The sequence below is a fragment of the Anabrus simplex genome, chromosome 6, assembly GCF_040414725.1.
Source record: "Anabrus simplex isolate iqAnaSimp1 chromosome 6, ASM4041472v1, whole genome shotgun sequence".
Classification (NCBI taxonomy): Eukaryota; Metazoa; Arthropoda; class Insecta; order Orthoptera; family Tettigoniidae; genus Anabrus; species Anabrus simplex.
In genome coordinates, this window is record NC_090270.1 from 141,485,602 (window position 1) to 141,499,646 (window position 14,045).

The 14,045-nt window shown below is 40.2% G+C and overlaps 1 protein-coding gene across 2 annotated transcripts in view; it reads right to left on the reverse strand.

Moving 5' to 3' along the window:
- Positions 1 to 7,413, reverse strand: part of LOC136875572 (cytochrome P450 9e2) — a 62,008-nt gene extending 54,595 nt beyond the window's left edge. The window contains exon 1 of one of the 2 annotated variants that reach the window (XM_068228074.1): positions 7,301 to 7,413. The gene's annotated coding sequence lies outside the window, so the exon portion shown is untranslated. The remainder of the gene's footprint in view (positions 1 to 7,300) is intronic. The other variant, XM_067149117.2, reaches the window with a different exon arrangement.
- Between the last annotated feature and the right edge of the window lie 6,632 nt (positions 7,414 to 14,045).

Genomic DNA, 14,045 nt, shown 5'->3' on the forward strand with positions numbered 1-14,045 from the left:
TTTACAAATTTTATTAGGTTAAGGCAAATATATATCTTATTCATAAAATTTTCTTGTTTTGGAATGTAATTTTCAGTAATGTTTGTATCGTATCGTAATCTGTTTACCCTCCAGGGTAGGTTTTTCCCTCGGACTCTGCGAGGGATCTCACCTCTACCGCCTCAAGGGCAGTGTTCTGGAGCTTCAGACTCTGGGTCGGGGATACAACTGGGGAGGATGACCAGTACCTCGCCCAGACGGCCTCACCTGCTATGCTAAATAGGGGCCTGGGTGGGGGATGGGAAGATTGGAAGGGATAGACAAGGAAGAGGAAAGGAAGCGGCCGTGGCCTTAAGTTAGGTACCATCCCGGCATTTGCCTGGAAGAGAAGTGGGGAAACCACGGAAAACCACTTCCAGGATGGCTGAGGTGGGAATCGAACCCACCTCTACTCAGTTGACCTCCAGAGGCTGAGTGGACCCCGTTCCAGCCCTCGTACCACGTTTCAAATTTCGTGGCCGAGCCGGGAATCGAACCCGGGCCTCCGGGGGTGGCAGCTAATTACACTAACCACTACACCACAGAGGCGGACTCAGTGACGTTCGCAAAATAAAATCATGAAACGTTCAGTCGAATGCATTTTATATGTAATGTAATGTAATACCAAATGATGTCAAATGAGGGAGTTTAATGATGATTTTGAAGAAAAATAACCGGTGGTATACTAGACAGTAAAGAGTAATAAACCATACATTAACTGACACGCTGGTCAGCTGGAGGAAGCATTCCTCTTCTATGTTCTAAGTTTCTCAGCGAATTACGTTTGGACAAACCGCTATTGCGCTAGATCTCCCTAATGACCTTAAGAGGCTCAATCTCAATATGAAGAATACATCTCTATGCACATGGCAGAAGTAACTTCAAGAATCCATTTTAAAGAACAATGAAGGCTAATAACGTTGGTATTCTTTGTCTTGTGACAAACCACGGTTTTGGTAAGTTGATTTAAATAAATAACATTTCTATTCTGCAAGCAAAATCAGAATTTCAATGTTATATTCAATCATCCTTTCCTTTCTTTACAGTATAGCGTACAAGAAGTCAACTCATTTTATACAGTGCCATTTTAACGTGGAATGCGTTCTTTCAGAGGACCTACATGGTCAAAATGGCACACGAACATAAGCATCGATAGTCGTATAGCGCATGTGTCTACTCTGCCTTTGTCATAATTACCATAGGCAAATTTAAGTAAAATTCACAGTGTAAAAGATAAGAAAATTGAATAAAAGTAATCGAATTACTTGTAACGAATAGACTTTTAGTAATGTTTACTTATAATCGTTACTTTTTATTTCATTCATTCATTCTTTCTTTCTTTCTTTCTTCCTTTCTTAATCCGTTTACCCTCCAGGGCTGGATTTTCCCTCGGACTCATTCAGAGATCCCACCTCTACCTCCTCAAGGGCAGTGTCCTGGAGCGTGAGACTTTGGGTCCGGGGGGGGGGAGGGGACACACATGGGCAAGAAGACCAGTACCTTGCCCAGGCGGCCTCACGTGCTATGCTGAACGGCGGCTTTGTGGGGGAGTGGGAAGATTGGAAGGGGTACACATGGAAGAGGGAAGGAACCGGCCGTGGCGTTAAGTTCGGTGCCATGCCGGCATTTGCATAGCCCTTTCAGACCGAGTACGCACAATTGTGCGGGTTCGTATTTTAGTTATCCCTGACCGTATTTGATGTTTTTTCGGCGCTACACCGGACTGCAGTGATTGTGCAGGACACGTGGCGTGTATTTCAATTGATTTTATTATGCGCTTGACCGCCAGGGCGAAGGAAGAAGAGTTTAAAAAGCACAGTTGATCGGCGAGATGGCAGGAAGCAGTAGTGCCGAAAGTAAGTATTTATTTACTGCGTTTATATTAATCTAGAAGCTTTACTGAATACCGGAATATATTCAATGAAGTGTGTACTTTGGTTAGTGAACATTAAATTTTGAAGCTACACCATCGTACGTGATACAACGAGGTTTTGAATTTTGATACGCACAATTGTGTGGGTCCTGTTTTTCGGATGTTAGTTTTTATTTTGTAAAATAAACTATTAATATGTGTATTGAGGAGCATTTTAATCAGTTCTTGACGTACAAACAAAAATTCACACCTCCAGTTTTCTTTCAGGTCTGAAAGGGATAGAGGAGAAGTGGGAAACCACGTAAAACCACTTAGAGCATGGCTGAGATGGGAAACAACCCCCCTTCTACTCAGTTGACCTCTCGACGCTGAGTGGACTCCGTTCCAGCCTTTTTTTTTCAAATTTCGTGGCAGAGCCGGTACACCAGAGGCGGGCTATCGTTACTGTTTACAAATTGTGATTTACTTCTTTTAATATAATTGTTCCGAGGTATCTGTGGAACAGCAGAGGTGAAAGAAGGTGCGGGGGTGAACGGGCCTCAAAATACGAAATTAACGTTAAGATAAAATTTAACAAGGTTATATTTTCTTTTCAAAATCAAGAAATAACAAGCATGGCAGGTACAGAGTAGCAAGGCAACAAAGTACAATTACAGTATTTACAGGATTTGGGCTTCGAGCCCCGAACTCACAATTCTTGAGCAATTAGCCCAGTTTTACCCCAAAACAAGTTTCAACAGAGGGGCAGAAAACCCCATTCATGCCCAGGAGCACTTGCTCCAAATTACACAGTAAAGCCTCCTTGAGGCGCGCAGAAAACAAAATTTTCAAGAAAGAGCAACTCGCTCTCAAAATTTAAGCCTGTCAAAGGCCACACCAAATTCCACATTCAAGCTGTCCTCTAAGGACATAAACACAGGGGTAAAATACCCAACCTACTGAGGCCTATTAAGTGAGAAAAGGTTAATTACATGGCCTCTAAAATACCAATTTGAGAGGAGGCGATCTGCACTCCTAATACATTTTGTTTAAAACCTAATCTGGCTCTAGGCCGCTAATGCAAGGGCTAATCCCATACTAAAGAGGTGACTTATAGAAGGAAACAATTTACATAACGTTAAGGAAGAAAGGTTGTGAAAATAAGTTCACCTCAATGCAATATGAGTGGGAGCTCGAGAGGGTTAAGCACTCTCTATCCCAGTATGTAGTTAGAACAGAAAGAATTGACACCGAGTGTCTTTACATTATTAAAGGAAAGTTACATGGAAAAGGCTTCAGACCTGCCCCGAGAGTTAAACTGCTGAGCTAGCAAGAAAAGAAGTTATTAAAAGGCCATTACCTTGTGGATGAACTGCTGCCCGAAGAAAGAGGCGCTTCCCGCCCCCTGCTACGTACTTTACACACTGAAAGATGTTACTGAAGTGGCGCGGAGACCCGAAAATCAGCAGTTTATATACTCTCGCGGAAAGTTCGAGGCGTTTCAGGAATGAAAACACCCTCCCACAAAAACTTTATTGGCTAGGGTTAAGCAACATATCCCCTTTGGAGAAGATACACCGGATTGGTCATAAATTAATTAAATAAATTCGGGATTGGCTAAATTCAAAACAAGGGGAAAGAAAGGGTTATACAGCCAACTTAAACAATAACAGAAAGAAATTTAACAAGGAACAAACTTTTGAAATAAAAATTTCTCCAAAAAACAGTTCTTTCACTTCGCACTAGGGTGCACCATTGTAGTTCTTCAGTAGTGTCCTCTGGAAGAGAATGTTCACACTTCTTACTACAAGCAAAACAAAAATACGTCGAAAACGACCCAGTTCAGAAACTTCAAAATTTCCAAGTAGTGACATCTTCTGAGAAACTTGAAAATTAACACATTAGATAAGGTTCAGACTTCCTCCAGTAGGGGAGTTTCAACTGGCGCAAAGTTTGAATTAGCGGCGTGGAGGTGTACCGCCCGGTACAATAATTATAATCGTTACATTATAGCAATCATTACATTCTAGTAATTGATATGCAACGCATGGAAGCAGAAATGGTAAAAGCTAACTTTTTCAGATTTACTACAGCAGAACCAGTAGCGTCACCAGTGCTGGACGGGGTACTTTATTACCTCTCCAGTAATTCCAAAGGCATCATACTTATCGTATGATAACCTTCACTGTTCTTAAAACTAAACACAGTGCTCCTGTAGAGCGTCTTTTCAGCAAATGCAAATATTTTCTTTGGTTCAGCAAAGGGAATTTTTGAAAAACCCATTATTTTATACAGTAAACAGCACGTAAAGGAACACCTGCGGGATAAAATGCCAGCACCTCGGAGTCTCCAAAAACCATAAAAATGTACTTCGTGGTACAACAAACAAATATCGTTGCTGTTGTTATTACAATGTAAAGTAAAAAATGGCAAATTACTAGAAATTCTAGAAGTCACAAACTAAAATAAAAATTATGGGGGAGAAAAAGTAATTTTGAGAGTTCCAAAATATGTTTGGTGATCACAGCCATTTAATTTCTCTATCCTAAAAAAAAGAGCATAGAATGAAGTAATATCTACTTCTCTGCAAACTTTTGTATTGATCCGGCCAGATGCGGGGAAAAAAAGGAATCAATGATTCCATTAAGACTGGCGATGTCCGGCCCCGTGGTGCAGGGGGCAACGCGTCCGCCTGTCACCCGGCGGCCCCGGGTTCGATTCCAAGCAGGGTCAGGGGCTTTTAATTGTAATGATTTATATCCCTGCCCTGGGGACTGGGTGTTCGTGACGTCCTTAATCTTGCTTTCCTCCCCCACAACATTCCACACTACCGCCATTCCAATTACACGCAGGTTCATACAGTATGGTGCTAGTAGGGCAAAAGATTCCAATGGGTCGACGCCCCGAACAAATAAAATTTTAAAAAAGACTGGCGATTTATGAAGTAACTGCAATTTTAGTGATTTCTTGTTGAAAAAGTAACTTTTGTGTTGTAATTGGGAGACCAAAAATAAAAATTGTAGAAAAATTTAAATATTTAGGTGAAATAATCACATATAATCTAAACGAGAAACTTTCTTTCTTAATCCGTTTACCTCCAGGGTCGGTTCTTCCCTCGGACTCAGCGAGGGATCCCACCTCTACCGCCTCAAGGGCAGTGTCCTGGAGCTCCAGACTCTGGGTCGGTGGATACAATTGGGGAGGATGACCAATACCTCGCCCAGGTGGCCTCACCTGCTATGCTGAACAGAGGCCTTAGTGGGGGATGGGAATATTGGAAGGGATAGACAAGGAAGAGGGAAGGAAGCGGTCGTGGCCTTTGCCTGGAGGAGAAGTGGGAAACCACGGAAAACCACTTCCAGGATGGCTGAGGTGGGAATCGAACCCAACTCTACTCAGTTGACCTCCCGAGGCTGAGTGGACCGCGTTCCAGCCCTCGTACCACTTTTCAAATTTTGTGCCAGAACCGGGAATCGAACCCGGGCCTCCGGGGTTGGCAGTTAATCACACTAACCACTACACCACAGAGGTGGACTAAACGAGAAACTATCGTGGCAAAATAGAATAGATAAACTAGTTACAACACAGCATGTTACCAAGAATACATATGATAAAATGTGTCTCTCAGAAGCAACCAAATTGAAACACTACAAAACAGTCACCCAGCCATAAATTATATATGCATGTGAAACATTATTCAAAACAACAGTCACAGTTGCAATAGATAGAGTACTCAAGCTAGAACGGAGAATAGTGAGAAAACATTTAAATAAAAATTATCAAATAAACAGAGTCTCGAGACTAGCTTCCAATGAAACAGTTTATAAAGAATGAGAACCTGTGACCAGCACAATGTAAAAGAAACGAATATCATTTTTAGGACATCTAATACGGTCACCAGAAAATAGAATCAGTATAAAAATAATAGAAACTTATAGAAGAGTAAGAGTAAGAATAATATTAGATGGATCACAGAAGTTAAAGAAGACGTGAGAGAGTTGCATATTGCAATAGAAGATGACTATAAAATACAAAACAAATACACTCAAGATATTGAAAGATAAACACACTAGACTACAGACGAAAATCAACAAGCAGAGAATAGGAAGCAAAAAGAAAATTACGTTCAGAAAGGATGAAACAGTATTGGGCTGACAAAAATAAGAAACACCTCCATAAACCTGATTAAAGTAGTTCTATGTTGGCTAAAAACTTAAAATAAATAAATAAATTGAGTAAACTATGTCCCAGATAACTGTATTACAGCCCAATTACTTTTTTCTTGTATTTCTTCCATCACTGAAAATAAGCTTACTTATATGTTGCACGTTCCATTTCTTGAATAAAATAGTAATAGTAGAAATATTTATAAATGCGTAGGCCTACTTAGTAAATAGTAAGTAAGTTTGCAATATTAATAAAACAATAAATTCTTCATTTTCTCCAATCTATTCGAGTCAGAACTTGATATGCATTCGGCAGAGTTTTATGGTAGGATGCCCTTCCTAACGTCAAACCTTTGGAGAGAGATGTAGCTTATTTACTATTTCGTGCTTCTATGGTGGTAGGTAGTGTGGTATGTTGCATGTAGATGAAGAAACGTGTATTAAGACGAAAACGAACGTCCGGTCCCGAAGACATACGCAGTTAAAATCCTCGCCCTTCCTGGCAATCGAACCTAGAACCCTCTGAACCGAAGACCAAAACGCTGGTAATTCAACCAAGGACCCGGCATTAATAAAACAATAACATCAGAATTTAATACCTTGGTAGTTGACATTTGGGTTAAGTGTAAATTCCTCTAAAAAGCCTGCCTGTAAAATATTATACATAAAAAATTTCACTTCCGTGTTTGTTTCATTTCATTGTTATAAAACAACGTATTCTATGCACAGTTATTAAAAATATAGTGAAGGAATTTGAAGCGAATATTTTGAAATTAATTCCAAAGAAATTGTCATTTCACAAGTACTGTGATGCAAGACGTATATATAAACGGATTTCCCCATTCCTAAAAAATATATTTCGAGAACAATCATATTCGTATAATCTGTGTATAAATGCCTATATAAAACATATTTAGAAACTAAAGTTTCATATGTAATATTATTAAAGGAACTTCTATATTAATCATTTTCAAAAGAAAAAACTGCGTAAAAGACTGGTTTTCTATGCGAAGTAAATTAATAGTAAATGACAGATAATGTAACAAGTTAAGTACTTAGCCAACCCTGTCTACTTGTCATCAAGCTTGGGTATCATGATTTAACTGAAAATGACAGATGATTTGATACCGCTGCCCTACCTGGAATCGAGCTCGATAGCTGCAGTCGCTTAAGTGAGGCCAGTATCCAGTAATCGGGAGATAGTGGGTTCGAGACTAATCTGTGTCGGTGCGACGTAAACCAAGTAGCAAAAGAAAAACCTTACCTGGATTGAGTCTTGGATTTGGAATAGATTCCCAGCGAACTATTAGCTTTAGATGTGCAACTGCAGACACTATTCACTTGCATCTACGACCTAGCTTATTGGAGGAGTTCTATCTTTGTACTGAAGTTATCAGTCGCTCGCCCTGTATCAACTTGACACTTGACCTGTTAATGGTATCTAACTATGGGTCACAACGAGCAAAAAAAGTCATACTCTATTCGATAGGAAAGACAGATGACGGTTCCACTGAGAAGGTATCAGTGAAAAATTATTAGATTCTCATGGACATATATACAGGGTGTATCTGAACATTTACGACGTATAACAAACGTTGAGAAGTGATTTCTGGGATCAAAACAAGAATAAATGTTCTATGAACATGTTTCCTACAATGCGTTGTTATTGAGTTACATACGACGGAGCTACAGGATATACGAAGGCCACCCAGAAATTAAGTTTCCCTATTTAAAAAAGACAACATAGTTACATGAAAAACTTCGTCACGAGAAACAGCAATGCTGGAGCTATTTTACACCATAATCACCACCAGAACTCAGACACTTTTCATATCGTAGGATCAACTTTTGTGTCGTAGAAGTCAGTCACCTGGGAATAGACCAGAGTATGACATTCGTCTTGAGATCTTTGCCCGTATGAAAATACTGACAGGAGGACAGAAATTCAATGAGGTGCAAGAAAAGAGTGAAATCGCTGGGAGCAATATCAGCACTGTAGGGTGGATGACCAAACACCTCCCAGCTGAACTCCTGCAGAAGCGTTGCTGAGCGCTGAGCCATATTTGGACGAGCAATGCCATGGAACACACAACACCCGCACTGAGCATTACACACCTCTTGTTTTGGATGGCCCATAGCAATTTCCGTAAAAACTTTATCACAGACCGAACCTCGCAGGTGGCGGTAGAAAGAATACGAGCCGCCATTTCAAGCCACTGCTACTGCGCTGCTGACACCAGGCGAGACTTTTCCGGCCAGTATATGATTTCTACGTCCTAGATCTGTTGCGCATGCTCATATTTCCCGGCTAAATACGTTTACTTTACAATAAAGGAAATAGGGAAACTTAATTTCTGGGTGGCCTACACATAGGGCACATCAGAAGAGATGCTCAAGTGTCCGCCATGGACTGGCGAAGCCGATCCAAGATACCTGGGTCCTGTCAAACAGCTGCGCAAGCGTTATTGATACGCTGCTCCAAAGTCGTTGGTGTCAACCGGAGTAGCGTACATCTCACTTTTCATCGACATCCATACGCGTCATCCGCAGTAGCACTTTCAGCTTATACTTGCTGATGTCCACAACTATACTTGTGCTACTTTTGTAATTGAGTGACTCTAAACTAATTCAAGCTACATTGTCGCAGATGAATTATGTGAAACTGAATTTGTCCGTTTACCCTACGAGTTAATATCTGTCACACCTACCTTGTGTCCGGTCAAGAATACAGTTGAACCACCATATGTAAAGATAATTTTAGCAATTCCTTTATTGAGTATCATGAAACTTTCTGTTTAATAATCCCACCTCAATCTTCCATCATGAAATTTTAGTGTGTGTTGTGGCTATCATCATTTAAACACTTGGTGCAAATGAATAACTAGATTTGTACGGCTCATCTGGAACAAATTTTCACTTTTATATTCTCTTGTTCCTTGGTTGAAATAGAGAAACCATGGGTAACGTTATCTCGTACTGGTGTCTCACGAGAAAAAATTTGAAAATGTCATTTCGGCATCTCTAGTTTAAGGCATGTGTTCCTTATCGGACCTATTTGAACAGTCATTTCCCTCTCAGAACAAACCCAAAAACATATATAGCCATGTATTTTGTGCAAAATTTCTTACATAACAGAGCAGAATTTTACATGAATTGTTGGAAACAGTATCGATAAGATCATTAATAAACAGTGCGATACACCGAATGGAGTGTGTGGTGGCGGGAGAAGAATTGCATTCATCAAGGACCACGTCCTATAATATTGTATTCAGAAAGCTCTGGATGAGTGCTAGGAGTGTCCCATGAACGTTGAAACATTCAGAAACTTTCCTCTCTTTGCAGATGATGGTAAAATATTCAAGCAAATCGATTCTTTCACAGATACAATCTACTTACAAAGAGCATTTGATTCACTCACACAATGGTGCACTAGATGACGTCTTAAATCTCATCCCTCCATGTGTTCCGCCATTTCGTTCACGGTTCGTAACTCCATCTTACTTCATGAATATCACCTGCTGAATCAACCAATGTCCATCGTCGATAATCAAAAAGATTTTGGAGTATATTTTGATAGTAAATTGTGATTTCTTTCCCATATAAACAGGGTCATCTAACGAGCTATCTGACGTATTAGATAAAAATGCCCTCAGAGCATTCTGCGTTTCCAGTGTGTTACCGTTTATCGAATACGCCTCTCCAATCTGGCCCATTTCTTTTTTAAATCTGAGCTACCTTGACCTGTGCAATCGTTAGAGCCAGGGTCCCTGTCTGTCACAAACACAAACTGAGCACTAATCAAGTGCTTGGAAAATTAAACCTCTGAACTTTTTCAGCTCGGAGGAAAGTAGCCGATCTAAAGCTAATATACAAATCAGCTAATGGTGCATTTAGGCCACATAAATTAACTTCAATGTTCCACATCCAAATTCCTTCCCGTAGTACCAGAATGAAGACACTCGTCCATATTCCGTACTCAGGCCTTTCTCTTATCCAAAGGGCCGATGACCTATGTGAAATATTTTATCTGTCAACAGAAACCTGGATATCTTCCTATCACATACTTCCTTCTGTCATGATATACCTATATATATAAAATAACTTGTCCTGACTGACTGACTGACTGACTGACTGACTGACTGACTGACTGACTGACTGACTGACTGACTGACTGACTGACTGACTGACTGACTGACTGACTGACTGACTGACTGACTGACTGACTGACTGACTGACTGACTGACTGACTGACTGACTGACTGACTGACTGACTGACTGACTGACTGACTGACTGACTGACTGACTGACTGACTGACTGACTGACTGACTGACTGACTGACTGACTGACTGACTGACTGACTGACTGACTGACTGACTGACTGACTGACTGACTGACTGACTGACTGACTGACTGACTGACTGACTGACTGACTGACTGACTGACTGACTGACTGACTGACTGACTGACTGACTGACTGACTGACTGACTGACTGACTGACTGACTGACTGACTGACTGACTGACTGACTGACTGACTGACTGACTGACTGACTGACTGACTGACTGACTGACTGACTGACTGACTGACTGACTGACTGACTGACTGACTGACTGACTGACTGACTGACTGACTGACTGACTGACTGACTGACTGACTGACTGACTGACTGACTGACTGACTGACTGACTGACTGACTGACTGACTGACTGACTGACTGACTGACTGACTGACTGACTGACTGACTGACTGACTGACTGACTGACTGACTGACTGACTGACTGACTGACTGACTGACTGACTGACTGACTGACTGACTGACTGACTGACTGACTGACTGACTGACTGACTGACTGACTGACTGACTGACTGACTGACTGACTGACTGACTGACTGACTGACTGACTGACTGACTGACTGACTGACTGACTGACTGACTGACTGACTGACTGACTGACTGACTGACTGACTGACTGACTGACTGACTGACTGACTGACTGACTGACTGACTGACTGACTGACTGACTGACTGACTGACTGACTGACTGACTGACTGACTGACTGACTGACTGACTGACTGACTGACTGACTGACTGACTGACTGACTGACTGACTGACTGACTGACTGACTGACTGACTGACTGACTGACTGACTGACTGACTGACTGACTGACTGACTGACTGACTGACTGACTGACTGACTGACTGACTGACTGACTGACTGACTGACTGACTGACTGACTGACTGACTGACTGACTGACTGACTGACTGACTGACTGACTGACTGACTGACTGACTGACTGACTGACTGACTGACTGACTGACTGACTGACTGACTGACTGACTGACTGACTGACTGACTGACTGACTGACTGACTGACTGACTGACTGACTGACTGACTGACTGACTGACTGACTGACTGACTGACTGACTGACTGACTGACTGACTGACTGACTGACTGACTGACTGACTGACTGACTGACTGACTGACTGACTGACTGACTGACTGACTGACTGACTGACTGACTGACTGACTGACTGACTGACTGACTGACTGACTGACTGACTGACTGACTGACTGACTGACTGACTGACTGACTGACTGACTGACTGACTGACTGACTGACTGACTGACTGACTGACTGACTGACTGACTGACTGACTGACTGACTGACTGACTGACTGACTGACTGACTGACTGACTGACTGACTGACTGACTGACTGACTGACTGACTGACTGACTGACTGACTGACTGACTGACTGACTCCGAGCGAAAACTACTGGACATAAAGAAACGAAATTTTAGAAATACCTTTATATTAGGGTGTAGGTGCTCACTAAGGGAGGGTTTTTGGATATTCCGTCGCTAAGGGGATGAAAAGGGGGGTGAATTCTTAATGTGAAGATACCAATATCTCAAGAACTTAAAAGTTTACAGGCGTAAAAATTGGTATTTGGAATCTCCTTTAAAAATAAAGAAACAGGTATTTTTTGTTTTCAAATCCCATTAAGGAGGGGGGTGAAAAGGGGGGAAAACGTGCTGAACACCTTTTATGAGGAGAATTATATCTCAAAAACTGAAGATGTTACAGACATGAAAATTGGTATTTGGAATCTCCTTTGAAAATAAAGAAATACGTATTTTTGTGTTTTTGGATAATCCGATGAATAGGGGTGAACAGAAGTGACAAACCGGTGAATTTTTAAAAAGACTGTGTCTGCAAATTATCTCAGACACGTAACATATTACAAATTTGAAAACTGGTATTTGGAATTTCCTGTAAAAGTAAAGAATCATAATTTTTTTTTTCGAAAAATCCACTTAAGGGGAGCTGAAGAAGGAGGTGAAATTTTAAAATTAGCATATCTACAGTATATCTCAAAAAATATAACAATTTGCACGCGTGAAAATTGGTATTTGGTATCTCCTTTAAAAATAAGGAAATACGTATCCTTTGGTTTTCAGAAAAAACCTTAACGGGGGGAGGGTGTGAAAGAATTGAAAAAGTAGTTGGTTTATTTGTATGAGTACATACCAAAAAATCTAAAGATGTTACAAACGTGAAAAGTGGTATTTGGAATTTCCTGTAAAAAAGATAAACGCGCATTTGGGGGGGAGGGAAATCAACTTGGTAGTTGGGGGTATTAAAACGGAAATTAATTCTTTTTCGAGCGTGCATATATCTCAAAAACTGAAGATGTTACAGTCGTGATAATTAGTACTTGGAAGCTCTTTTATAAATAAAGAAACAAGTATTTTTGTTTTTTCGGAAAATTTACCTAAGGTGGAAGGCTGAACGGAAGTGAAAAAGAATTAATTCTTTTTATGGAGAAACTTATGTCTCAAACTCTTAAGGTTACACACTTGAACATTTGTATTTTTAATCTTCTTTAAAAATAAAGCGACACTCATTTTTTGGAGGGAGGGATCAACTTACCGGGCTGGGATGAAAAAGGAGTTGAATTTTTTTTTTATAAGGATACTTATATCTCAAAATCTGAAGATGTTAGAGGCATGAACATTTGTATTTGGAATCTTCTTTCAAAGTAAAGAAATTAGTGTACTTTTGTCTTCGGAAAATCTACTCAAGGGGGGTGAATGAATTGAAAAATTAGTTGAATTATTTGTATGAGGATACTTATATCTCAAAAACTAAAGATGTTAAAGACGTGAAAATTAGTATTTGGAATCTCCTTTAAAAATAAAGAAACACGCATTTGTCTTTTTCGGAAAATCGACGTACGGTAAGGGATGTGAGGTTGAAAATAAGTACATAAGGATTTTAAATATGTATATGAGGATATTTTCTCTTAAAAACTGAAGCTGTTACAGACGTGAGAGTTAGTATTTTGAATTTCCTTTCACAATAAAGAAACGCGTATTTTTTTTCAGAAAATACGGTTAAGGAGCCAAAAAGAATTGGGAAAGCGGGTGAATTTTTAAGATGAGTACCGGTATATCTACATTACATGTCAAAAACTTAACATGTTAGAGACAAGAAACTTGGCATTTGGGAAGTCCTTTAAAAATACAGGAACATGTACCTTTTTGTTTTCGGTGAAGGCACATAACGGGGGGTGAAAAGAAGTGAAAAATAGTTGAACTATTGTATTAGGATACGTATATCTTAAAAACTGAAGATGTTACACACGTGAAAATTGGTATTTGGAATATCCTTTAAAAATAAAAAAGAACATGTATTTTTGTTTTCGGAAAATACACTTAGATGGCGGTGGGGGTGGGGAAAGGACTGATCAAGGGTTTTAATTTTTTACGGGGATAATTTTGTATATCTCAAAAACTGAAGATGTTACAGATGTGGGAATATGTATTTGGAATCTCCTTTAAAAATAAAGGAACATATATTTATTTTTTCGACTTGAGAGAAGACTGTTTCTCACATGTACAGTTCTATGTCGCATGGTCGTCTTAGCCCCAAAAGGTAATACCATAAACATGGTTTACAAAGAATTTCTGGTGTAAATGAAACTCAATTTTTGGGTGA